This window comes from Pituophis catenifer, unplaced genomic scaffold, assembly GCF_029215685.1.
Source record: "Pituophis catenifer annectens isolate HBS135680 unplaced genomic scaffold, rPitCat1.0.hap2 SCAF_4, whole genome shotgun sequence".
Classification (NCBI taxonomy): domain Eukaryota; kingdom Metazoa; phylum Chordata; class Lepidosauria; order Squamata; family Colubridae; genus Pituophis; species Pituophis catenifer.
In genome coordinates, this window is record NW_027256884.1 from 47,511,079 (window position 1) to 47,526,464 (window position 15,386).

General features: G+C 37.1%; 1 protein-coding gene across 1 annotated transcript in view; it reads right to left on the minus strand.

The window, feature by feature from the left end:
• The window catches only part of GPM6B (glycoprotein M6B), a 163,220-nt gene that overhangs the window by 87,407 nt on the left and 60,427 nt on the right, over nucleotides 1-15,386 (minus strand). The gene's annotated exons all lie outside the window — the stretch shown is intronic.

Consider the following 15,386-nt stretch of genomic DNA (forward strand, 5'->3'; position numbering starts at 1 on the left):
GCAACTTCCCCCTGCTCAACAGTTACAAACTCAGAAAAAAGAAATTGATGTGGGAGATTTAAAAGACTTTATTTCTAAAACTTTGGATGAAAAATTTCAAGAATCTCAACAGGAAATAGATCATAAACTTCAAAAATCACATGAGGAATTTCTGCAGGAAATTAATGAAGTTAAAGATATGGTGAAGCAGAATCAAAATATGGTGACCAAAAAAATATCAGAAGTGGCGTCTGGCCTGGCAAATTTTATTGGGAAAGTTGATTTTAAAGTTGAAGAACTCAAATTAGAAGTTAATGTTAGGATGAAAGATAATGACTATAAAATTGAAGAAGCTGATAATAAAATGCAGAGAATTGAAGATGAGATTGTCATGATACAATTCCGGGCGATGGAATTTGCCATACGGCTTCGGGGAATTCGAGAGGAGGAGAGACAGGACTTGAGACAAGTTTGCTCTGAAGCCTTGGCTAAGATCTTACAAGTTAACCCTGATCTGGTATTTCACAAAATAGATAAAATTTACAGAGTGAACTCTTGGGTGGCCAGACAAAGACAACTGCCTAGAGATGTGGTCATATATTTTACTGAGAGAGAAATTAGAAATGAAATCCTCCAAAAATCTTTTCACACCTCTATACAAGTGGGGGGCTCACGACTTGTAATTTTTAAAGAATTACCTCCTAAAATGCTGAAAGCTAGAAAAGAATTTGGTTTTCTTGTTAAGGAATTGAAAGACTTACAGATACCCTTCCGGTGGGACGCGCCAGCTGGGATAATTTTTAGATATAAGGGAGAAGGATATCGATTGAATACTGTGGAGAAGGCACAACATTTTTATAGTACTATTCTTAAGGAAAGAACACCATCTCCACGTACATCTACAGTTTTGGAGATTAAGGAGAGTGAAGAGAGGCAATTGGAAGAACAGCCTAAGCAGGAATTAGAAAATGTGCAAGGTGCAGAAGGAGGTTTTCTGAGTGAGCCCTTGCTGGATTCTTCTCCAATTTTGGATTTGATTCAGTTGACTGAAGTTAAAGATCAACGTATAACTAGAGCTCAATCCAAATTACTTAAACAAAAGCAACAACAACAACAGGAAAGACAAGACAAGAAGGCAGCAAAGAGTACCCCACAAGAGAGTGGAGCTATGGGAGGAGCAAGATCGAAGCTCTTGGATGAACTTCAAATATTTTGCTCTGCGCTCCAGAAACAGGCCGATGACCCTTAAGTGTTTATCTTGGAATGTTAATGGGTTGAATTCAGCACAGAAAAGGAAGAAACTATTTACATATTTGAAACAATTTAATAATGATATAATATGTTTACAAGAAACGCATATTACAACTCAAGATCAGAAATATCTGATAAATTCAAAATTAGGAGTACATTATATATCTTCAACTTCGCAGAAAAAGAATGGTGTGGTTATTTATGTAAATAAAAAATTAACAGCAAAAGTTATAGAAGTAGATCAAGATGGTAGGTTTGTAGCAATTGAATTGCTTACAGCAAATGGTCAAACTCTTTTGATTGGAATTTATGCTCCCAACCAACAACAGGATTGTTTTTACAAGATGTTACATACTAAAATAGTGCAATGGGACTATAGATCTATTTTATTTATGGGAGATTGGAATGGAGTAATTGATTCTAAATTAGACAAAAAGAGCTTGGCAAAGTCTAGAATTAGACTACCGCAGACTTTTTTTGATTTGAAAGAAGATATGGAACTAAAAGATGTTTGGAGAATACATAATCCAAATGAATTGGATTACACTTTCTTTTCCGATAGACATAGATCCTTTTCTAGGATTGATTTTATCCTGTTGTCAAATGATCTACTTATTAAGACAAAAAGAACAAAGATTTTTCCAAGAACTTTGACTGACCATAGCCCTGTATGGATAGAAATTGAGATGGATAAGGTCGAGAGACGTTCTTGGAGATTAAATGAGAATTTGTTTAGATATGAAAAAAATACAATAGAACTTAAAAAGCATTTGAAAGAATTTTTTGAGATAAATTTGAATAAAGGTACCCCAATTGAAATTGTTTGGGACGCTAGTAAAGCTTATATGAGAGGGGTACTTATCTACATGAATTCTAAACATAGACTGTTCCGACAAAAGAAAAGATCTGAGTTGGAAATGGAAATAAAGAATAAGGAACAATTACTTATTAAAAACCCAACAGATGAAAGAATACGAAGTGCTATAAAACTTTTGAAAGACCAATTTCAAATGCTTATGGCGGAACAAGTTGCAACAAGTTTACAATACGCGAAGCATAATACATTTTGCAATGCCAATAAACCGGGCAGATGGTTGGCTTACACACTGAGGAAAAAACAAAGTATACGGACTATTGATAGTATTAACATTGGAGGGAAAGAAATTTTTCAACAAAAATTAATTAAAGAAGCTTTTGTGGATTATTATACTAAATTATATGCCAAAGAAGAGGTGCAGAATGGACTTATAGAAAAATATTTAAAGGATAAGAGAGTTACAAAAATTACTGATCAACAAAAGGAAAGAATGAATTATCCTATAACAGAGGAGGAGATAATAGCAGCAATTAAGCAGCTAAAAACAGCCAAAGCTCCTGGCACGGATGGTTTGACTGCAGTGTATTACAAAACTTTACAAGCTGAAATGGTGGAACAACTTAGAGACTTATTTTGCAATATTCAACAAGGGGGTAAAATACCCCCATCTTGGACAACTGCTTATATATCTCTGATACCAAAGGAACAAGTTGGTCCTAAAAAACCAGAGAACTACAGACCAATATCTCTTTTGAACACAGACTATAAAATTTATGCGAAGGTATTAGCCAACAGGTTGATGCCAGTAATCCAAAAAGTAATTCATGAGGACCAAGCGGGATTTATTGAGGGCAGATATATGAAGGATAATGTAAGGCAAGTAATAGACTTATTGGAATATCTTGATAAGAATAAACAGATTTCTGCAGTGCTGGTTTTTTTGGATGCGGAGAAAGCCTTTGATAGAGTGGATTGGAACTTTCTACTAAAGACTTTAAAAAAGATGGGCTTTGGGGACCAATTTATACAGTCGATCTCAGCAATTTATCAAGAGCAAAAAGCACAGATTATTATTAATGGAAGTTTGACGACAGAGTTTAAAATTGAAAAAGGAACAAGACAGGGATGTCCGTTGTCCCCACTTTTATTTATATTAACATTGGAAGTCTTGCTAAATACAATACGGGACTCAAAAATTTTGAAAGGTATAGTGATAAGGCAAGAGGATTATAGAATAAAGGCATTTGCAGATGATCTGGTTGTTACCCTATCACAACCAATGGAATCAATAATCCTGATGAACGACATTATACAAGACTATGGTAGAGTTTCAGGTTTTAAACTGAACTCAAAAAAGACTAAAATGATAGTTAAGAATATGACACAAGATCGTAAACACGAGCTTGAAAGGAGGGCAGGTTTTGAAATTGTACCTAAGGTAAAATATCTTGGAATTCAGGTTGCAGAATCAAATATGAAATTGTTTCAAAATAATTATGAGGTGTTGTGGCGAGAGGTTCAGAAAGACATGGAGACTTGGAAAAAGCTGCAACTGTCTTTACTTGGAAGAATAGCAGCAGTTAAGATGAATATTTTGCCAAGATTTCTGTTTCTGTTCCAAATGATTCCGGTGCTTAAAAGTGACAAACAACTGAAAGTCTGGCAGTCTGGTGTGAATAAGTTTGTCTGGAACGAGAAAAAGCCGAGAGTGAAATTGAAAATTATGCAAGATGTTCCAGAAAGAGGAGGCCTTAAACTCCCAAACCTACAGTTATATTATGATGCAGCAGCTTTAACTTTAACAAGTGACTGGTTTGGAAATAAAAAGGCTGGAATATTGAATGCAGAAAGTTTTGATCTTGAATTTGGATGGCATGCTTACTTATTCTATGAAAATAAAGTGGATAAAGTATTTAAAAGTCATATACTTAGAGACTCCTTGATGAAAGTTTGGAAGAAGCACCGACTCAAATGGGATTATAAAATACCGCTATGGCTGGATCTTGGTCATACCTTGTGGAATACAAATATAATGTCACTCGGGGGGTTTTTATATAAAGAGGTTCTTTTTACAGATGCGGGCAGATGGCAGCTGAAGACATTGCAGACACTGTTGGACGAAGGGATTAATTTAACCTGGTTACAATATAATCAATTACAAATGAGATGGAAAGAGGACCAAAAAACTGGTATTATGTTGCATGAGGAAGAATTGGTTAGACATATAAGAGAGAAAGGTCCAATGCATATTAAAAGGCTTTATAATGTTTTGTTAGAAAGAGATTCAGAAACGGAATTAGTTAAAGATTGTATGATTAAGTGGGCACAGAATTTTGAAGAACCAGTGATGCTGGAAACTTGGGAAAAAATTTGGGTTCAGAATGTTAAATTTACACAGTCGCAAAACCTGAGAGAAAATTTTTATAAAATGTTTTATAGATGGCATTTAGATCCTAAAAAGTTGTCATGTATGTACCCTAATGTTCAGCCAAAATGTTGGAGATGCGAATGTTTGGATGCTACGTATTATCATGTATGGTGGACCTGTAGGAAAGTTAAGGCTTTTTGGATAAAAATTTGGTGGGTCATGCAGAATGTTTTGAAGAAAAAAATTCAATTTTCTCCACAATTGTTTTTATTGGGTATAGTTAAGGGTTTTACACGGGGTGAAATAAAACTAATATTGTATATGATAACAGCAGCAAGATTGTTGATAGGTAAATACTGGAAGAATGAAGCTTTGCCTACTATCGAGGAATGGACTTTGAAGATGGCCAGTTTTGCAGAGATGGCGAAGATTTCAGCGTATTTAAAAGATTGTTCACAAGAGACTTATGAATGGGAATGGAAAAGGTGGATAGAATATGTTCAGAACAAATACCAAACTAGAAAGTATCAAATAGCTTTTATTTGAAAATAATGTATTAGAAATATTTTAATGTAAAGAGACAAAGAGGAAAAATTATATAGGGGGAGGGATGGGTTCAGGTTTATTTATTAGTGTTATTAGTTATGAGTATGTAATAGGGAAGTCTGGGGGGGGAGGGTTGGGGAGGGTTAGGGAGGATGGGAAGTTTGGGGAGGGTGGGAGGGTGGTGGGGGGGTGAAAAAAGGGGTGAAAATGTAATTGTAAAACTTTTGCAATAAAAAAAAAAAAAAAAAAAGATGGGACAGAGCTTGATAGACTTTTAAAATTCTGTTGCAATGCTCTACAACAATAAAGATTAAACAATAAGGATCATTTTTTTGATTATGAATTGGGCAAAGCAATTATTGATTGTTGCGTAATTTTAAGGATCAGACTCAATAAATGATTCAAGAATGAAGTATTCAAACATTAACACTATTTATTTACAGTAGGCATTCTATATTCTCTGAGTGATAGCAGATAGAAGCAAGGAGGAGGTGCATACAACTCCTTTTATATTAACAAGGCGGAGTAAAGGATGGGAGTGGTTACATATGAATAAATTAGGAGAGGAAGAATAAATTAACCCCTAATACCCCGTGTATATACAATTCCCCTATTAGAGAATAAGGCATTTACTTGTGACAAATCCCCCTCTAAATGCCGATTCGATATACAACAATAATTACATTCAGATTCAGAACAATACAGAACTTGCAATTTAGAAGTTAAATATTTGTGTTGCTTAGATGGTAAAGGCTTAGTTAAAATGTCAGCTATTTGTTCTGATGTTTCGCAGTGAACTGCTTTAATAAATCCATCTTGAGATAATTGTCTCACGTGCTTGAATTTTATATCTATATGTCTGGATCTTTGTCCAATAGCATCAGATCTAGATATCTCAATAGCAGCTTTATTATCTTCATGTATGACAAATGGTAATGAAGGATTTTTCCAAATATTTGATAACAAATCATTAAACCATACAAGATTGTTGGAGGCTTTAGATAAACAAACATATTCTGCCTCGGTTGTTGATGTAGCTACTAAATCCTGTTTTCTAGTATACCAGTAAACTGGACAGTCGTTAAGAAAAAATATATAACCTGATGTGCTTTTTCTACATATGTTATCACCTGCCCAATCCGCATCAGCATAACAAGTGAGGACGGGCTCTTTGACATTATTAGGTTCCAGTAGTAAACAGAAGTCTAAGCTGTGCTTTAAGTACCTTAATATTCTTTTAACAGCTTCCCAATGGTACATCAAGGGTTTGCTAACGTACCTGGATAATAGATTAAGGGGCAAAGCAATATCAGGTCTGGTCCAATTAGAAATATACAAAAGGGAACCAATAACTGATCTGTAAAGTGTATTATCCTTAAATTCAGGGGATGACTCATCTATGTTCCTTAAGAAATCTGTTTGCATAGGGGTGTCACAAGACTTAGCATCATGCAAATTACACTTGTTTAGGAGTTCTATAATTTTATCTTTCTGAGAAAGTTTGAATCCTTTTTTAGTTTTACTGATTTGAACTCCAAGATATTTATTTACCTTCCCCAATGATTTTAAAGAAAAATGTTCATTTAGTTTTGTTACAAATGTATCTCTTTTTTCTTTATGTTTTCCGATATACAAAATATCATCCACATAAATTAACACAAATTCTAAGGAATCTCCCTCCTTTTTGACAAAGAAACAGTTGTCTGCAGTGGTGGCATCGAAATTCATAGTTTTGAGTACTTTGACTAAACATTCATACCAACGTTTGCCAGATTGTTTCAATCCGTACAAACTTTTATTCAATAACCAAGTTTCATTTTTGTTTGTGTATTGACTATGAGGTGCCCTTACATATATCTCTTTATCAAGTTTTGCGTGTAGATACGCAGTCTGTATGTCATATTGAAATACATCAAGGTTAAGTGCAGATGCTATAACTAAAGCTGTCTTGACACTCTCAGTTCTTACTGTGGGAGAATACGTGTCTGTGTAATCCTCAGGATATTTTTGAGCATAACCTTGTGCAACTAATCTAGCTTTGTACAATGTGTTGCCTTCTTCTAGATTTTTAATTTTGTATATCCACCTGGTGCCTATAATAGTTTTATCCTTAGGTGCAGGAGTAGGTGTGAATACATTTAATTCTCGTAGACTGTCCATTTCCTTAGCCATGGCTGATTCCCACCTTTTTCTTTCTTCAGTGGGGAGCTTTAACACTTCCTCGTATGTATTTGGTGTTGATGTACATTACGATGTACATCATTACGATGTTGATGATCCATGTACATTACGTAATCTTTGTATTTGCTTGGCACCTGATTTCTGTTACATCTGATTGTTTTTTCTAGTTTGCTATCGTTATCGTGTAGGTATCTTGCCTCTTTTTTTGTTAATGAATCTGTCTTTATTCTGTGTTGACTATTTGTCCATGTTTTATTTTTGTTTCTATGTGTGTTGTGATTGCGTTCTTCTCTACTTATTTTATCTTTATGCTCAGTGTCTAAATTTGTGGTTGGGAATATTTCATTAAGATGTATTTTAGACCAATTGGCCTGTTCATGAAATACAGCCGTTCTAGAAATTATAAATTTGTTGTTACTATCAATAAATCTGTACCCTTTTGTGCCTGTTTCGTATCCCATGAATCTAAGTCTTCTGGATACGTTCTCTCCTTTATGCCTCAATTGTTTTGGTATGTGTACATCCGCTGTGACTCCAAATATGTGCATGTGTGTTATTTTGGGTTTTCTATTGTACATTAATTCGTATGGTGTCTTGTTTATAATGCTTGACCAAGTCCTATTTTGTGTATAATTGGAGTATTGTAATGCTTCTGACCAGAATTGTTTTCCTAAGCCAGCATCTTCTAATGTGCATCTAATCATGGTTTGTAGAGTCGAATTCTTTCTCTCTGCTACTCCATTTTGGAATGCAGAGAAAGGGCTAGACATGAAATGTAGCATCCCTTTGTCTTTTAACCATTGGGAGAATTCTTTTGACGTGAATTCAGATCCCCTATCTGTCATGATTTGTTTTATTTTGATATTATGTTGTGTTTCTACACGTTTGTAAAACTCTTTAAATTTTTGAAATGTTTCATCTTTGTGTTTTAAAGTGTAGACAAATCCATAACGACTATAGTCATCTACAATAGTCAGAAAGTATCGTTTTCTATATGTGATTGATGGTGTTAATGGACCAACCAGATCCATGTGTACCAAATCAAAAATTTGATTAGTTGATCTTGTTGCCTTTCTTGGTTTGGGACTAGTTTTGAGTTTTGTGGACTTACATACTGAGCATTCCAAATAGTTTTTACAATTTTTTATTTTAACACCTTCAGCATGTTCAATCATTTTTTGTACTACAGGAAAACTAGCATGTCCTAATTTCCTATGTAAAATATGCGCACATTCATTGTGAATTGGTTTTCCAATTGTAGGTTTTTTGTTATTGGATGTGTCATTAATAGATGTGTCTTTGTGGCTATGAGTTGTTTCATGTTCCTCATTATCACTATTGCTATTGTCTTCATTTTCTATGTTATTGTCATCTTCCATGTTAGAATCAATATTGTGTAACCATTTTTCTTTTATAACTAAATATGGACACTAAACAAATCTCTAAATTTTGATAGACACACTACCCAAGTTTGTTTTGTTTCTCTCTAATGTTGCTTTTCCTTTTGAGAATACTATGTTTATGTCAGAATCTCTACTTAGTTTTATTGCACTAAGTATGTTATGAGGTATTTCTGGTATTAATAATACCCCCTCTATTTTTCCTAGACCGGGTAAGTTTACATTTCCTCTACCAATAACTTGAACCTTTTCTTGATTGGCTACTTTAATTACAAACTTATCTTCTACAAATGAAGATAATATATTTTTGTTATGTGTTGTGTGATGAGTTACCCCAGAATCAATGAGCCAATCATTATCCTCTGAATGTTGTATGTTAGTTATATTATGTTTGTTTAATCCATTTAGTGATCCAGATTTTTTATCTCTCGAATTATCTCTGCCCCCTCTATGTTCTCTATAATTAGGTGAGCTTCTATATCTAAGTCTATCAATGGATGATTGTCTGTTATGGTATCTACTTCTATAGTCATGTTTTTGTCTTTCTCTAAGAAACTTAGTACAATCTCTTCTACAATGTTCTTTGGATCCACAATTGTGATATTCAATTGGTTCTCGATATTTCTCTTGAAATACTACTCTCTTACTTTGTCTATGTTCTATGTGATTATTATAGCGACTCCTTCTTGAATTATCTTCAGCTATTAGCTTATTTGATAAATTCTCTATGGACAAATATCCTAAATTAATTGTGTCTAAATGTGATATATAGTTATCCCACGATGGGTCTAAAGAATTAATGATAACACTTTTCATTGTTTGATCTGAAATTATCTCTCCCCTTAAATGCAGCTCTGCTCTGATTTTGTTTAGAGAAATCAAATGTTCACTTATAGTAACCCCTGGCTTTATCCTAGCAGAGAAGAAATCTTTAGACATTCTTGTAGTAGTTGCTACACTTTCACTATGAAACAATTTAAACATGCATTGAATAATTTCTGAGACAGTCAAATTATGCTTAATACTATGGTACATAGCAGGAGATATACTAGATATTAATAAGTAGAATGCTCTGTGGTGCAGGCAGTCCAATTTTAGAGTCCAAGGTCTTTTGGGAGGGTTAGTTATAAAGAATAATAAGTTCTCTTTTAGAAAAACAACCTGAAGTTGTTGACACCATTCCTGCAAATTAATACCATCTATTCTCAGTTTTGGGAAATCATTGGGCAAGTTCCCAATATTATTTGTTCCATTACTTACAACTGGAGGTAGTCCGTGATCTTGCAAGTGTTGATAGTTGCAGAATGGTGTGGGTATGCTTGCAATGAGTCTGAATGGCTCTCGCTGCTCTTCATGTCTTCCGTAGTTGTCTGCGTGAGTTTGCGCATGCGCGTTGCTCATTTCGCTTCTGAAGCTGTCGGAAGAGGTTCTCGCCGCTGCAGCTCCCTCGTAGTGTTCCTCCTCTGATGATTCGGTCTCTGGTTCGATCTTGGGTGTCCAGGTGACGGCAGGCGCTTGTTTCTTTTCGCTGAAGTAGTTCTTGTTGAGATCTCTGGTTCCTGGAATCGTCTGTGGCGTGGGGGAGTATTTACAGGGTTCTCTGGGTTCAGGCGTCGGTGCTCTCGTCGTCTGGATAGAATGTTTGCTTGCTTGCTTGTCTTTTCTTTATTTCTCGATTGCTAGCTTTTGTTGATTCTTTTGTAATTCTTAATTTTGGACCGAATGTTGCAAAAAGAGTTTTCATTGCTGATTCTATTTGCATTTCGATTGAAGTTTCTTCGATGTCTGTGTCAGATTCTTCTGAAGAGTAGATTTTTTCTTTTTTGCCTTTTGCATTATGTAGGGTTTTTCGCGCCAGACATTTTGAATTCTGTTTTCTGATTGGCTCTGCTTCGCTCATCTTAGTGGTCTGTTGAAACCAAGATGGCTGCCATTCAAAATTTTGTGTGGGACCGTTAGTCTTCTTTTTTGTTATATTCTTATCTACGGGCAATTCGCTCACCATTTTTGATTCTTTAGATTCATCTGTTACGATGTGTTTTTCTCTCGCTGCTCCGCTGTTTTTTATGATGTCTCGGAGGTTCGCGATGAGATTTTCGTCATCCTTTTGACTTTTCAAAAGTCTCAGTATCTCTGACCTGAGTTCGTTGTTTTCTATCTCGTTCTCTTCTTGGTCATCAGTTTCATCAATTATCTCCTCGTTGTCTGTAGTGCAGTCTTCAGATTCTTTTGATATTATAGTTGTGGATTCATCGATCATTTCTTGATCCGTTTCCATCTCTTTACTGTGTGCCCTGGTGTTGGGTCTTTCTCTTTTGCTTGTGGAGTTTTCTCTCTTAGGCATATTTGATTTTTATTGAGTCAATTCAACCATCCTCTGCTACCAGATTGTTGCGTAATTTTAAGGATCAGACTCAATAAATGATTCAAGAATGAAGTATTCAAACATTAACACTATTTATTTACAGTAGGCATTCTATATTCTCTGAGTGATAGCAGATAGAAGCAAGGAGGAGGTGCATACAACTCCTTTTATATTAACAAGGCGGAGTAAAGGATGGGAGTGGTTACATATGAATAAATTAGGAGGAGAAGAATAAATTAACCCCTAATACCCCGTGTATATACAATTCCCCTATTAGAGAATAAGGCATTTACTTGTGACATTGATGACTTAATAACAACTACGTGTACCAGCAGCATATTATGTCATGTACAGTAATTGCTAAAGGAATAGCTGTTTGTCCCTTTTAAATTAGAATCCAGATTCTATTTTTTTCAAAAAGGAATATATAGTGGAAGTGCTAAGAGGATTAGCTGCAGTAGCCATTTGTGTTCTGGTTTGGTATTGCTGAAGTGATTTAATTAACAGTTCTATACTGTTTTCACCACAAAGCATTCTACTTCTTGACTCTTGAAGAATTCTCACTTCATCCATAATTTCAACAATCTTCTTGAGAAGATTGGAACTCTTTTTCTTGGCAATATATTTTGAAACCATCATTTAATTCTTCATGCCATATGATCAAAGTGCAAATGTGTACATCTTTAGATCAGTTTCTGTACAAATATACTTGTAAGCAGGTACATGCTCTTCTAGAGTTCATAATTCTCCAGGCTGAAGGAGTTGCCTACCTTTGCTCTAGTAATTAGTATAGCATTTCTGCAACTCTCCCAAATTGTGTAACTCATCCAGGATGGGCTGCCTCCGTGATACGTGCTTGACAGAGAACATGCACTGTTTATAATATTAGAAAGTTATCGTCACCAGAATATATACAAAGTATTATCCAGCAGATGTGCCTTAGTAAAATCCTAGTCACATGAATTTTCAGATATTTCTGGAGGTGCAATTCGCACAATGCCCCATTTTTCTGGTCCTCAACTTCCCAACATTCATCCCAGTTTCTTTCTGGCAATGTTTTTAATCTTGGGTTGAGGGGATCATATTTAAAAAGGAAGCTCACCTAATCCCTCTATAAATTAACTCTATTTTAAACAATTCTGTTTCCTTGCACCATTATTTAAAGACCACAGAATAAAAATTTAGGAAACCATTCTAGAGATTCTATGTGCATTTATATAACTCTCAGTATCACTATCCTATGTTTTCCTTTGTTTTCCTTACTTTATATAAGAAGTATATTTCATTTTCATTTTTCATTTTATTTCATTTTATTGAATTTCTATACCGCCCTACTCCCGAAGGACTCAGGGCGGTGCACAGCCATGAAATAAAACACATAAATATACAAAATTTAAAATCAAATAAAATGAATTAAATAAATTTGGCTGAATTAATACCCATAATTTAAAATACCCATAATTTTAAAATACATTAAAAATTTAAAATTTACACTTGAAAGGGAGAAGATTTAGGCGAGGCCAGCTTGATGAAATAAAAGCGTCTTCAACTCACAGCGGAAGGTGCGCAGATCTGGAATCCTCCGTATCTCTGGGGGGAGCTCATTCCAGATCGTCGGTGCCCCCACAGAGAAGGCTCTCCCCCTAGGGGCCGACAGCCGACATTGTTTGGCCGACGGCACCTGGAGGAGCCCCTCTCTGTGGGAGCGTACTGGTCGGTGGGAGGCTGTTGATGGTAGTAGGCGGTCCCGTAAGTAACCAGGTCCTAAGCCATGGAGCGCTTTAAAGGTGGTAACCAGAACCTTGAAGCGCACCCGGAAGACCACCGGGAGCCAGTGCAGCTCGCGCAGGAGAGGTGTTACATGGGAGCTCCATGTTGCTCCCATAACCACCCGCGCGGCCGCACTCTGCGCCAGTTGGAGCCTCCGGGTGCACCTCAAGGGGAGCCCCATGTAGAGAGCATTACAATAGTCCAGATGAGAGGTGACGAGGGCCTGAGTGACTGTGCGTAACGAGTCCCGATCTAGAAAGGGACGCAACTGGCGAATCAGGCGAACCTGATGAAAAATCCTCCCGGTCACGGCCGTCAAGTGCTCTTCTAAAGACAGCCGTGAGTCCAGGAGGACACCCAAGTTGCAAGCCCTCTCCGTGGGGGCCAATGATTCACCCCCAATAGCCAGCGATGGCGCCAGCTGACTATATCGGGACGTCAGAAACCACAGCCACTCGGTCTTGGATGGGTTGAGCCTGAGCCCGTTTCTCCCCATCCAGATCCGTACGGCCTCCAGGCACTGGGACATCACTTCAAGGGCATCGTTGGGGTGGTCCAGGGTGGAGATGTACAGCTGGGTGTCGTCAGCGTACAGATGGTATTTCACCCCGAAACCACGGATGATCTCGCCCAGCGGCTTTACATAAATGTTGAACAGAAGGGGCGAGAGAACCGATCCCTGTGGCACCCCACATATAAGGGGCCTCGGGGTCGATCTCTGCCCCCCTGTCAACACAGACTGCGACCGGTCAGAGAGAAAGGAGGAGAACCACCGTAAAATGGTGCCTCCCACCCCCAACCCCTCCAGCCGGTGCAGCATGATACCATGGTCGATGGTATCAAAAGCCGCTGAGAGGTCTAACAGGACCAGGACAGAGGAACAACCCCTGTCCCGAGCCCTCCAGAGATCATCAACCAACGCGACCAATGCCGTTTCCGTGCTGTACCCAGGCCTGAAGCCCGACTGGAACGGATCTAGATACGACGCTTCATCCAGGTACTGGGGTAGCTGTCGCGCAACCACACTCTCAACAACCTTCGCAACGAAGCAAAGGTTGGAGACTGGACGATAATTAGCCAATACTTCCGGGTCCAGGGAAGGCTTCTTGAGGAGAGGCCTTACCACCGCCTCTTTCAGGGTGGCGGGAAAGACACCCTCACCCAACGAAGCATTTATAATCCCCTGGAGCCAGCCTCGCGTCACCTCCCGGGAAGCCAGCACTAACCAGGAGGGACACGGGTCCAACAAACATGTGGTCGCGTTCAATCTACCCAGAATCCTGTCCACGTCATCTGGGGTCACAGGATCAAACTCATCCCAGATAACAGTCTCAAGACCTGTCTCCGTTACCCTCGCTGGATCTATCCCGTCAGAGTCCAGACCTGCCCGAATCTGAGTGATTTTGTCATACAGATACTGAACAAAATCCTAGGCTCTTCCCTCCAAAGAATATAAAGAGTATAAAGAGTATAAAGAATATTAATCTTTTGTTTAATTCTCTTAAGAACATAGTAAAGTTAATGCAATATTTTCAGGTGGCTGCACTTTTAAAAAGATACTTGATAAAACAATTTTTGTACTTCGATTAAATTTTTATGGTTCTATCAGGAATCATTTGACATAATACAGAACATATACACCAAGGCAAAAATAAAAATTCAAATCTTACTCTCATGACTGCAATAAATGTCATTCCCTAGACAACTGATCTAGATCAATCTCTAAATCAGAAATAGTTGCTTTCAGGGGAACTTGATTTGATTTAAAGTTCTTTTAGTACTAAAACAATTATCAGCCTTGGCTATCTACCAAGTGGCAGGTTGATTACTATACTGGTGCACCAGAGACAACAGTGCCCTCTGGGAACACATGTTATCACATAGCATCAGCCTTTTCAGCTAGGCCACATCACAGTTCCTTGGTAGAGAAGCAGAAACGTATATCAGGCATCCAGTTATCACTTTTGCAATACAACATCATAAAGTGCCATTTAGCATATGTGTGGGTTGATACTGCTAAGTAACACAGTTATTTTAGAGCCCGGTGCTAAGCAACACTACTGAAGTTGCCATGGAGAAAAACTTCACTTTCCCCTCCCTCTTGATTATTTTAATATCTGCTTGGAACTTATCGTTCAAATTATTTTACTTTTCATCCCACTCTTCTATACATAAGCCTTATAAATATTCTTTTTCTCAACAGTCCTGGAAGTAGGGAAATGGGAGTCATTAATCCTATTTCACAGATAAGGAGTTGCAGATCATGAAGATTCTTGGCCAAAAAAATTTAGAAGGCAAAATATGCAGGAAAAAATACTGAATTTTGATTGAAGAGATTGATAGCATTTATATTTAGGATGAAGTGGCAACGCTGTGAAAGGCCATATTTCAAATAGTACCTTTTGAGAATGACAAGGCTCAAAGTAAAGATAAGAAGATTTATACAAACATAAATCTGTTTTTCACCGTAAGTTAATTTAAAAATGCAATGTTGTTAAAATTAATGGTTTAACTGGCAACATGGCTTTACTGCAAGCAGAGATATACAGCATTACATTTCTATCCTAGTAATCTTCAGCGTATTGAACTTCAATTCTCATAATTCTTAGCTGGTACACCGGAGGCCATGTTGGCAGGAAATTGTGAAAGCTGAACATATTTATATAGCACCAAGATGAGGAAGATTGCTTCTTCTTTACATTACAGAAT